The sequence below is a fragment of the Chiloscyllium plagiosum genome, unplaced genomic scaffold (genome assembly GCF_037043375.1).
Source record: "Chiloscyllium plagiosum isolate Xiang-an unplaced genomic scaffold, Cpla_swu_hap1 HiC_scaffold_4, whole genome shotgun sequence".
Classification (NCBI taxonomy): Eukaryota; Metazoa; Chordata; class Chondrichthyes; order Orectolobiformes; family Hemiscylliidae; genus Chiloscyllium; species Chiloscyllium plagiosum.
The window spans coordinates 102597851-102611250 of record NW_028270142.1 but is presented as its reverse complement, the minus strand read 5'-3'; the positions used below and the strand labels follow the sequence as shown (position 1 = coordinate 102611250).

General features: G+C 41.5%; 1 pseudogene; it reads left to right on the top strand.

Moving 5' to 3' along the window:
• Nucleotides 1–13400, top strand: part of LOC148150191 (uncharacterized) — a 176028-nt pseudogene that overhangs the window by 149327 nt on the left and 13301 nt on the right.

Sequence of the window (13400 nt, the reverse complement as noted above, 5' to 3'; positions counted from 1 at the left end):
GCTCTCCACTGGAGTCGTACCTGAGGACTGGAGAGAGGCAAATGTAATTCCTCTCTTCAAGAAAGGAAATAGGGAAATCCTCGACAATTACAGACCAGTAAATCTCACGTCTGTCATCTGCAAGATGTTAGAAAGGATTCTGAGGGATAGGATTTATGACCATCTGGAAGAGAATGGCTTGATTAAATGCAGTCAACACGGCTTTGTGAAGGGCAGGTCATGCCTCACAAACCTTATTCAGTTCTTTGAGGATGTGACTAGAAAAGTTGTTGAGGGTCGAGCTGTGGATGTGGTGTATATGGACTTCAGCAAGGCATTTGATAAGGTTCCCCATGGTAGGCTCATTCAGAAGGTCAGGAGGAATGGGATACTGGTGAATTTAGCTGTCTGGATACAGAATTGGCTGGCCAACAGAAGACAGCGAGTGGTAGTAGAAGGAAAATATTCTGCCTGGAAGTCTGTGGTGAGTAGTGTTCCACATGGCTCTGTCCTTGGGCCTCTACTGTTTGTACTTTTTATTAATGACTTGGATGAGGGGATTTAAGGATGGGTCAGCAAGTTTGCAGACGATACAAAGGTTGGAGGTGTCGTTGACAGTATAGAGGACTGTTGTAGGCTACAGCGGTACATTGACAGGATGCAGAGATGCGCTGAGAGGTGGCAGATGGAGTTCAACCTGGATAAATGCGGGGTGATGCATTTTGGAAGGTTGAATTTGAAAGCTGAGTACAGGATTAAGATAGGATTCTTGGCAGTGTGGAGGAACACAGGGATCTTTGTGTGCAGGTACATAGATCCCTTAAAACCCAAGTGGATAGGGTTGTTAAGAAAGCATATGGTGTTTTGGCTTTCATTAACAGGGGGATTGAGTTTAAGAGTCGTGAGATCTTGTTGCAGCTCTATAAAACTTTGGTTAGACCGCACTTGGAATACTGTGTCCAGCTTTGGTCGCCCTATTATAGGAAAGATGTGGTTGCTTTGGAGAGGGTTCAGAGGAGGTTTACCAGGATGCTGCCTGGACTGGAGGGCTTATCTTATGAAGAGAGGTTGACTGAGCTCAGACTTTTTTTCATTGGAGAAAAGGAGGAGGAGAGGGGACCGAATTGAGGTATACAAGATAATGAGAGGAATAGATAGAGTCAATAGCCAGAAACTATTTCCCAGGGCAGAAATGACTAACACGAGGGGTCATAGCTTTAAGCTGGTTGGAGGAAAGTATAGAGGGGGTGTCAGAGGCGGGTTCTTTACACAGAGAGTTGTGAGCGCATGGAATGCGTTGCCAGCAGCAGTTGTGGAAGCAAGGTCATTAGGGACATTTAAGAGACTACTGGACATGCATATGGTCACAGAAATTTGAGGGTGCATACATGAGGATCAGTGGTCGGCACAACATCGTGGGCTGAAGGGCCTGTTCTGTGCTGTAATGTTCTATGTTCTGTGTTCTGTGTTCATTGCATTACTACAACAAAATACAGATGATATGAGTATGGCTTAGATCACTGCAGTTAGGAGTATGCTAGCCTCATGCCTATCTCCTACAAGCTCTTTCAAGTTATAGCAAGTGGTGATCATTGCACTCTATAAAATGTTCACCCTTTCGGACCCAAATACACCACTTTCAGCATTTCTGCACATTACAACACCAGTGTTGCTGCTACTGTATCATCTTAGTCTGAATCTTGCTGTAGACCTAACCCCAGTTTCATCTGTGGCACCAAGTTGATGGCTGCGGAGTAGATGGCATCCAGGCTTCCGAGGTCAGGACTCATCCATTCTGGCTGCTTCCCTTTCTCTTTTCTTCTTTTCTTTTTAGTTTTTGTTTCTACTTACCTTGTGGGGAGAGCTTGGTGTTGGTGTCAATTAGGAAGGTGCCAGGTGGTTGGAAGCCATCAGTGACTGGAGAGCCCGAAGCAGGGCTCTGGCAAGGAGGTGCTGGGTGGACCGGTGGGCATGGGACATGGTATCGACTGCTACGTTGGTGAAGGAGACATTGGCAAAGTATGCCCAGCTAGGAAGATGGCGCCTGAGGAATAGTTACTTTGGTGTTGGTTGGGTCCGGCACTGGTGGTGATGAAGTGATGGCAGAAGGGGTATGGATTCTCTTTAAGTTATATCTATTTACTTTTTAATTATTCTTAAACTATCCAAAATGGCACCATATCATGGTGACAGTGGAAGCTCTTCACTGTATTTTATGGCATTTTTCACTGTAAACTACACGTGACAATAGAATCACTCATTCATTCTGTTTGGCTGCTGCTTCCTCCCCCTCAATAATTGACCAACAATAATACCCTTATTGGCATAAAATTCACTAAAGAGGAGGAAAACAACAACAAACTGCCATTCTTAGATGTCACAGTAGAGCGAACGGCCAATGGGGAACTTCAAACCAGCGTCTACAGAAAACCATCACATATGGACCAAATATTGAACTACAGAAGCAATCATCCCAACACCCACAAACAAAGCTGCATCAGAATATTATTTCAATGAGCCAACACACACTGCAGCACAGAGGAACTATGCTGAGCAGAAAAAAATCACCTATACCGTGCATTCAAAAGGAATGGGTACCCAATGAACACAGTCTGCCGATTTCTCAGCAACAAAACCAACCAAGCAGACAAAACATGTCCAGAAACCCTAGCCACTCTCCCCTATATCAAAGACATCTCAGATATGACTACCAGACTACTAAGACCCCTTGGCATCATGATAGCCCACAAACCCACCAACACACTAAAACAACAGCTGATGAACTTGAAAGACCCTATATAGACAACGAGCAAAACTAATGGCATTTATAAAATACCGTGCAAGGACTGTATCAAACACTACATTGGACAAACAGGCAAAAAGGTATCTACCAGGATACATGGACACCAACTCGCCACAAAAAGACATGACCCTCTCTCACCAGTATCCTCACATACAAATAAGGAAGGACACCACTTTGACTGGGACATCACATCCATGCTAGGACAAGCCAAACAGAGACATGCACAAGAATTTCTACAAGCATGGCATTCCAACCGGAACTCTACCAACAAACACATCGAGTTAGACTTCATCTACCATCCCCTGAGAAAAGGAACAGGAAGTGACTTCACCACAGGAAATAACATCACCACAGGAAATGACATCAACAACCCAAAGAAACCCAAACATATAAATAGAAAGCAGGAATTTTCAGTATTGCTTTGTCCACTGAGGATGTTACCTAGTAGGGTAATGAAACATCTGGAAATGAACCTTGCAGCTCAGAGTGCAAACCTACATCCAAAACCTCAACCTGAGCTTCAAATCTTCTCAATATACATTAAGCAAGGTTTAAGGATACCTCAGCTATATTCTAGAGACAAACTAATTTCACCCTTTTCTGTTTCCAAGTTTAGTTACAGAGGTAAGATGACATTTACTGTTTCTACAATCTATATCCAATATGCTCTCAGCTAATCTTCAATGGAGAGAGTCTCTATCAATTCTAAAACAAGTAACTTCCTTTACAGTCTAACACCCACCCCCAACCCCCAAAGCTGCTTTACTGCAGTCATTTCTCATAGGTGCACTGTTTCATCCTCCTCATAAAAGAACAATCTTTTAAGAGACTCTTATGCTGATGGCTATCCCTCATCTCTTGTGTATTCTGTGCTAACAGTAGCAACAATTATTTTAAGCACAATGACACATATGCAGTTCAGTCATGACGCCATGGAGTATTGCACAGATGTGGGTCCCGGGTTTAACATAGATATCACCACCACCATACTGGCTGTTTGGCACACTCTCAAAAACTACTGATGCTAAGCTGCCAGGCCACATTCATAGGTAAGCCTTTTCAGCTCCATTCCTAGGGTATGCAGCTGACAGAGCCCTTAGGCAGGTCATTTAGCCGGCAGGTTACAGGTTACAGGTTACAGACTGTGCCATCTGTTGTAGGTTACTGTGGGCATGGCTCACAATGCTATCTCAGCCTGCCTTATCATGGGAATCTATCAGATCATAAGATGAACATATGTCACAATGCTGCCAATAAGTTGACTTCAAACACATCACAAAGAATTGTGTATTAAGTTGCTGCAGGCGACTGTTTGTTTCTTGCAGAAATAAAAAGGTAAAAACAAGGCATGCATCATTTCAAAACCACAGAACAGGAGTTCATGATCAGAATGATAAAACTATTATTTAAATGATATTCTTATCTGGTTTGATGTGATTAGGTGATCACATCATACATTTAATGATATTTCAATAATATTTGCATTTTTAACATTGTTGGAAGATTTCATTAATCAATAGTATTTTTCATAACCTAGGAAGATCCAAAATACAACTAATAGTGTATTTTGGCATGTGGACACTGTTATTAGGGGCAAATTATTTTGCTGGCAATTTCTGCACAGAAAAATACCATAAACATCAATAAAATCATTCACCAGATCTGCTTTCGGTGAGGTGAATAAACGCTGACCAAGTCTCTTGGGAGTTCAGCCTTTCCATCGTCAGCTTGTTATGTCAATCTAAGGAGCAGGCAAGATTTCATGATTGATTCTTCACCAGAACTTCATCACAAAACATAAACAATGCGCTGAATTGTAAGTTTTGTTTGCTAAATCTGTGTTTCATCAATTTATTTTAGAGGATTGGTCATTGTGCAGACTAGCAAGTTCTCTCATTCTATCTTACAAAATCCTACCTTACCTATTAAAATCTCTCCGTCTGAGTTTTGCCCCATCTTACCACGTGCTATGTCTGGAACAACTTGCCACTCAGTGGCTATCTTGGATTTCAAGGCATCCATTGTCTCTGTACTAAATTGAAAAACCTAATGTGCACCTGGATGAACTCTGTCACTGTCTTGAGTTGTTCTGGGCGATTGTTGACATTTCCCCTGGACAAGGCAGAAAGGGGAAAATTAGCTCCCTACTTTTGAAGCAGGATCCCAGAGGTTCTGCTGAATAAGATGGTACTGATATGGAACTTCCTGTTTCCCCAGGACCAGCCTGGCCCTGGGTTAAAACACCACCACCTATAAGAATTGAAAACACTGTGGAATAGAGTCAATATCCTTTTCCATTCCCCAAGGGTAAGGTCCACCATCTTCTCTCCCTGATACCTTGCACTCACTTTAAGTCTACTCCTGTACTCACCTTCCACAATGGCTCATACTCTACAACTCTCATTAATGCCTGCAACAGCTTCCACACTTGCTGTCACCCATTTCAATTCTGACAGCACTAACCCTGTATACCCTCTGTTCTACCTACTCGTTTGCTTGTGACACATGTTAAACAGGAACGGACAGAGATTGCAAATCTAAGAGGAAATCAACAATTAAGGTTTCAAATTACAAAAATAATGGATGAAGAAACCTAAAGGCTCTGAATGCATACAGCATTCAAAACAAAATAGATGAACTGAACGCACAAATAGAACTAAGCAAGTGTAATCTCATAGCAAACTCAGAGATGTAGCCTAAGATGGCATAGGTTGGGTTCTCAATGTTGAATGGTACAAGACATTTAAGAAGGACAAGAAGCTAAGGTGTAAGAGATGTAGCTCTATTAATTAACTATGGCATTGGCACAATGGAGAAAGATTACTTATTTTCAGAAAAACAGGATGTAGAAGCAGTTTGCATAGAGATAAAAATTAATAAATTCCCTACAGTATGGAAACAGGCTATTTGGTCCAACAAGTCCACACCAACCCTCCAATGAGTAAACCACCCAGACCCATTCCCTACCCTATTACTCTACATTTACTCCTGACTAACGTGCCTAACGTACACATCCCTGGACACTATGGGCAATTTAGCAGGGCCAATTCACCTAACCTGCACATCTTTTGGTTGTGGGAGGAAACCAGAGCACCTGGAGGAAACCTACACAGACACGGGGAGGATGTGCAAACTTCACACAGACAGTCGCCTGAGGCTGGAATCAAACCTGGGTCCTTGATGCAGTGAGGCAGCAATGCTAACCACAAATGATACAGACAGATCAGTTATGGGAGTGATGTGCAAGCTCCCTTAGAAAAACCACACTCTAGAACAGAGTCTAAAGGAAGATATAGTGGGAGTTTGTGAGAAAGTTACAGAGATAATTATGAGGATTTTAACCTGTAAATTGTTTGAAAAAAATCATCTGAGCAAAAGTATAATTGCACTTGGATGAGTGGCAGGTTAGAAAATTGAACAGAAATGTGAAAAGAAAACTGCACAGAGTGATTAAAAGATTAATATGGAAAATTACAGCATGAGAGAAATTTACCTAGGTGTATAAATAAGATAGTAGATGGTTTGATACATATTTTAAAAAGAAAAGAAAAGCCTGGGCAATTAAAAACTGGAAGTATGGAAATGGAAAGTGAATTGGATAGGTATGCTACCACATCAGTGTTCGCGATAGATGATAAAATAACACCTGAGAAATAGCTGTGAATCGGAAAATGGAGAAGGGGAAGAAACTCAAGAAAACTGCAATTAACAGGGAAGTGGTACTGAGAAAATTGCTAGCATTACAGGTATATAAGTCTCCAGATCCTAACAGAGTTCATTCTAGGGCCTTATAAGAAGTGATTAGTGAGGTAGTTAATGTATTGATTTCAATATTCCCAAAATTCCTTCAATTCAGAGAATGTTGATGTGCCACAGGATTGTGGATGGATGAAAGGTACAAAACTTTGATGGCTACAAAGAGATATTGAGAAGTGGATGGGCTAGGATATGATAAATGAATTATGAAATGACATTATTCATTTTAGCAGGAAGAATGAAAAAAGCATATTATCTAAATAGTGCGAGATTTAATAGCTCCAAGACACAAAGGGATCTGTGAGACACTGTGCATGTGTCACAACAGGTTAGTATCCAGGTAAAGCAATGAATTTGGAAAGATAATATAATATTATCTTTTATGTGAAGGGAATTGAATACAAAAGTAAGAAGTTTATGCTTCAGTTATACAAGGCATTGTTGAGGTAATAACCCTCCAACCGCAACAAGGACAGAACGCCCCTAGTGCTCACCTTCCACCCTACCAACCTTCGCATAAACCAAATCATCCGCCGACATTTCCGCCACCTCCAAACAGACCCCACCACCAGGGATATATTTCCCTCCCCTCTCCGCCTTCCGCAAAGACCGTTCCCTCCGTGACAACCTGGTCAGGTCCACGCCCCCCTACGACCCACCCTCCCATCCTGGCACTTTCCCCTGCCACCGCAGGAACTGTAAAGCCTGCACCCACACCTCCTCCCTCACCTCTATCCAAGGCCCCAAAGGAGCTTTCCACATCCATCAAAGTTTTACCTGCACATCCACTAATATCATCTATTGTATCCGTTGCTCCCGATGCGGTCTCCTCTACATTGGGGAGACTGGGCGCCTCCTAGCAGAGCGCTTTAGGGAACATCTTTGAGACACCCGCACCAATCAACCAAATCGCCCAGTGGCTCAACATTTCAACTCCCCCTCCCACTCTGCCGAAGATATGGAGGTGCTGGGCCTCCTCCACCGCCGCTCCCTCACCACCAGACGCCTGGAGGAAGAACGCCTCATCTTCCGCCTCGGAACACTTCAACCCCAGGGCATCAATGTGGATTTCAACAGTTTCCTCATTTCCCCTTCCCCCACCTCATCCTAGCTTCTAACCTCCAGCAACTCGATCCCCTGACCTGTCCGGACTTGTCCGACCTGCCCAGCTCCTTTTCCACCTATCCACTCCACCCTCTCCTCCCTGACCTATCACCTTCATCTCCTTCCCCACTGACCTATTGTACTCTATGCCACTCTCTCCCCACCCCCACCCTCCTCTAGCTTATCTCTCCACGCTTCAGGCTCTCTGCCTTTATTCCTGATGAAGGGCTTTTGCCCGAAACGTCGATTTTGCCTGTCTTCGGATGCTGCCTGAATTGCTGTGCTCTTCCAGCACCACTGATCCAGAATTGTTGAGGTAATGTCTGCAGTACTCTGTACAATATTGGTCTCCATATTTAAGGATGGATGTAAATGCATTGGAAGCAGTTCAGAAAAGGTTTGCTGGACTAATATCTAGATTGTATGGGCTATCTCATGAAGAAAGGTTAGAGGGAAATATAGTAAATAGGACCAACAGTAGACCACTTGACCCCTTTAATCTGTTCTACCATTCAATATGAAAATATCTGATTATTGATCTCATAGCCATACTCCCGTGATACCTTTAGTATCTAGAAATGTATCTAATTCTTCCTTAAATATATTCAGTGACTTAGCCTCCACCAACTTTTATGGTAGAGAATTCACAAGTTTACTATCATCTAAGTGATTAAATTTCTCCACATCTCAGTTCTAGATGGTCTACCCCTTTTCTCAAGACGATGATCCCCTTGTTCTGGACCCTCTGGATAAGGAAAGTACCATCCCTTCATTCAGTCTGTCCAGCCTGTCAGAATTTTGTAGGCTTCATTAAGATTTACTCACATTCTTCTAAATGACAGTGAATACAGGCCCAGTCACCCCAGTCACTCTTCATACAACAAATTTGCTATTCCAGGAATCAGCCTGATGAAGTATCGCTAAACTCTCTTCTATGACAAATGAAGAGACCAAAGCTGAACACAATACTCCAGGTATGGTCTCATCAAGGGCATATACAATTGCAGTAACACATCTTTGCCCCTGTACTCAAATCCCTCGCCATGAAGGCCAACATACCTCTTGCTCCTGTTTGCTGATTCTGCATCCTTACTTTTAGTGACCGATGTACTAGGACAACTAAGTACCTAGGTACAACAATATTTCCCCACCTACTACATTCTATTTTTCCTTCCAAAGTGGATGACTGCACAATTTACTGTATCTGTCATGTATTTACTCACTCACTCAACTTGTCCATGTTGCCTTGAAAATACATTATGTCCTCCTCACCACTCACAATTGCTCTCAGTTATGTGCCATCAGCAAATTTGGATTTAATTTTCTCATCCAAATCAATGATTTATATTGTGAATCGCTTATCCCTATGACCGCCAGTTACTGCCTTCCATTCCAAAAAAGACACATTTATTACACTGCCTGTTTCTAACTGATTCTAAATCCATGCCAGTATATGTGCTTTAACTTGGAATGCTAACCTTTGCATAGGAGTTTATCAAATCTTTCCACATCCAAATGTATCACAACTAATAGTTCTCCTTTATCTATTCTATTTGTCTACCAGTTCCACATCAAAAAAACCCATCCAGTTTGTTAAATATGAGTTCCCTTCCATAAATCTGTGTTGACTTCATCTATTCTGATGGTAATTTTAAGTGTCCTGTTATCACATTTTTTTATAATCGACTTGAGCATTTTACCTATTGTTGAGGTCAGAATAATTGATTTATAATTCCTTGTTTGACACTACCTGACCAGGTGCTGTTTTCATCTGCTGGAGTTTAGAAAAATAAAGACAACTGATTGAGACATACAGGATCCTGAGGGAACATGATAGGGCAAATGGGGAAGAATCTAGAACTTTTGGTCATTTCAAAATTGAGGGTCATCCATTTAAGACAGAAATAAGAAGAATTTTTCTTTGTCATGGAAGGTGTTGAGTCTTTGAAACCTTCTTCCTCAAAAAGCCAACTCCAGCTCCTTGTTTATATTTTTGCATATTTGTACAGCTCCAGCTGTCCTGGAGTGCCAATGCTGAATAGCAGATACTTCAGCATCTCCAGCCAGTGCCTAGAATATTCCCCATGGATCCCTGGACCTGTTCAATCCTGAAGAATCTTCTCTGTTTCAATAAAGTCACATCTCATTCATTGTAAACTTCAATGAGTCACTAAACCCACTTTTCCAATCCTGACTTAGAAATACATCGCCATTCTTTCACTGTCGCTGGGTCAAAATCCCAAAGATCCTTCCCTAACAGCATTGTGGGTTTACTGTACATGGACTGCAGCATTTCAATTCACCATCACCCTTTCCAGGGCAATTAAGGATGTGCTATAAATGCTCGCCCATATCCCCTGAATAAATTTTTAAAAAATGTGAGTGGGGACTAAAATGATCACAGCCAGGAAGGCTACACGTTATAGTGAGCTGCTAATTCAGTGATATCAGGTAGATGGGGTGCTCCTGGTGAAAGTGACATTAAGACAGTAAAGTAACCCAGCCCCTACCACATCCTAGGGGCACTTACGCGTGATAGAACAATGGCAGTTTATCACCATATCACTCTTTCATCACAGAATAACCACAGCAACATAGGAAAAAGCAAATTATTTTGCTACATAAACAGAGTGCTTGAGAAACACAACAGGTCTGGCAGCATCTGTAGATAGGAAACAGAGTTAACACTTTGGATCCAATGTCCCAATGTTTTTGTTTCAGATATAAGCCCTTCTTCAGCCAAAACGTCGATTCTCCTGTTCCTTGGATGCAGCCTGACCTGCTGCGCTTTTCCAGCAACAGATTTTTCAGCTCTGATCTCCAGCATCTGCAGTCCTCACTTTCTCCTTTTTGTTTCAGATGTCTAGCATCCACAGTTCTTTGTGTTTATCATCATGATTTTTTTTTTGCTGCTTTCCCTCAATGTCAAGAAACTATTCCTTTCTTTATTATGGGCATCTATTGGCCTCCAGACTTTCATTGCAATTGCTATTATCTATCAATGAGACCGTTGTTTGATTGGAGGGGTGAAAGTTTAATCCCATCTTCAGTATAAGTCTATATAGATGCACTTCCAGAAAGGCTCACTAGAGAGCAATCAGGAATAGAAATCTTGATGGATTTACATGAAAATACATTTGTAGCAAAATAAATAAGAAGCAAGCATGCATGGATGGTTCGATTTTAATATTGCATGTGAAAAAGGCTTGACACAGTTGTCTTCTGCCTTTGATTCTAATGTGTTGTGAAGTTTTTCTCACTTCTGAAAAATGTAGTGTCTCCATCAATGATGTTTTTATTTGCTGGTTTTTCGGTAATTTTGGGCCTCTGTTTGCACTACTGCAAACCAGATCTTTTCATTTCTCTTCAAGATACGCATGAACAAAATAAACACTGTTGCTGTAATGGAGGAATATATTGAGATGTGTGTAAAAGCTGTTGTTGCCCCTCCCTGATTGCCCTTGAACAGTGACATACCAGGCCATTTCAGAGGGAAAACCTGGAGTCAAATGTAGGACAGACCAAGTAAAACTGGCTGATTCCTTTCTCTAAAGGATGTTAGTGAACCAAATGGGCTTTTTAAAAATTCATTCATGGATTGAGGGTGCTTCTGACTAGGCCAGCATTTATTGCTGATTCCTAATTGCCCAGAGGGCAGTTAAGAGTCAACTACATTGCTGTGGGTCTGGAGTTGCATCTAGGTCAGACCAGGTCAGGATGGCACTTTCCTTCGCTAAAGGACATTAGTGAACCACATGGATTTTCCAATAATCGACAATGGATTCGTAGACATTAATTCCAGACATTTATTGAATTCAAATTCCACCATCTGCTGGAGCAGGGTTCAAACCTAGGTCCTCAGAACATTACCTGGGTCTCTGAATTAACAGTCCAGCGTTAATGCCACTAAGCCATTACCTCCCCAATAACTTTTTCTGCAACAGTCAATGATAGTTTCATGGTCACTATGACTTGGATTGGCTTACAATTCCAGAGTTTCTTTTTAAATTGAATATTAATTCCACCAGCTACTGTGGTGGGATTTGAATTCATGTCCCTAGGGCTTGGGCCTCCAGCTTACCATTATGTTGCTGTCTCCTTGATGCTTATATTGTCACAACTTCTGTTTAAAAAAAAAAATGATTCCTGTTGACATTTAATAATGGTTTCTCTGGAGTTTTAGGCCTCAGTTTTTAAGAGCAAAAGTTTATGTAATGAAAAGAATTCATAAAAATCATAGAATTACTTCTTTTAATCAGTAGATGCAACTGAATATTCAACCAATTAATACCAATGGAACTACCAATAAACTTTCTTTTAAGGAAGCAGATTCTCTCATACACACAAATGGATTACAAACTTCCAACCGATAAAAACCACTCAACCAAATAAAAGAAGTATATACTCAATGCTTGCCAGCAACCAATCCATGAAGGCCTTTGAACCTTTCACCCTTGTTACATTCTGTCTTCCTTCATCCGCGATAGAGTGAAATTATACAGCAACATCCCTCTACTGAATGAAAGCTCTCCTCAACAATCAACTGAGACAAATCACCCACCAGGCCACATTATCATTAAAACCTAGTTTTTCTCTCATCCTACTTTCCTTCTGTCCCTCTCTCTCACACACACACATCATTTCCTTTTCTCCTCTCTTCATTGAGGAGCCCATTTTCAAAAGACAGACAAACTGATTGGTGTACAGATACAAAAAAAGTATTCTATTTCACTTCTAACAGAGGTGGGAGCCAAGCTGTTGTGGTTGAACACTAAAGCTTAATTCAGATCACATGTGACAACACCTGCAAGTTTATTAACTAACACCAAATACTGCAAAAACATGTCTAATATGCATTTAGTATGAGAACTGCATTCTCAAATAAGCTATCTGATTTTTTTGTCTAAATGTATCAATAAACCTGATTCTTCTCAGTCCTGATTTAATATCTTGAGATTGCAATGAACAGTGAACCTTTAGATTTCCACTTGCCCTGAGAGTTTCAATGAGTTTTTGCGAAACAAGTTGTCAGTGTAACTTTCAAATGGCCCTGTACTCTTCAAGATACCTGGGACCTGTACGTGAACAAGGTAAGCAATCATGTATCTCCTGAAGTAATTAGATTGAAGAATTGTTGATAAGCAGAACAAAGTCTGAACTGTGAAAGTCCCAATAAATTCAATATCTAATCGTCTACAGAAACAAATAATAAGAGGGAGGAAAAGATTTTACTGGACTGAATTTTACCAGAAATGGGCAGAGTGTCATTTTTGTTGAGTCTCGTGGAGAGCTTCTCATCACTAGGTCTTGTAAGTCCACTCATGTGATCAACCCAATCTACCTAACATATCCCTATGGCACGCTCTCATCAAATGGATTCTCCTTTCCCACAGTATCCCAGGATCCCTGGCATTGACACCACTTTAAAAGTTGGACATGTTTGTCCTGGACTTGGTAGGCAAGAGGAAATTGGCTCCCTGATTTTCAGATAAATTCCTGGTGGATGGGGTGGTAGAGGGGAGGAACTTCCTCTTCCCACAGGACTGGCAGACAAGGCACCAGACCCTGCCAACCAGGTCAGTACAGTTTCCCTGGTCCACAGGGATGTCCAATCATGCCAAAATAAGGTCAATGACCTTCTCTGCTTTTCTAGGGTAAATGCAACTGCCTATCCTAAAAAGGAGACCTCTAATTTTAAAAGAGTGCCTCATATTCATTCTATCCACTGCACATGCCTTCCAACAAGGTTCATGGTCTA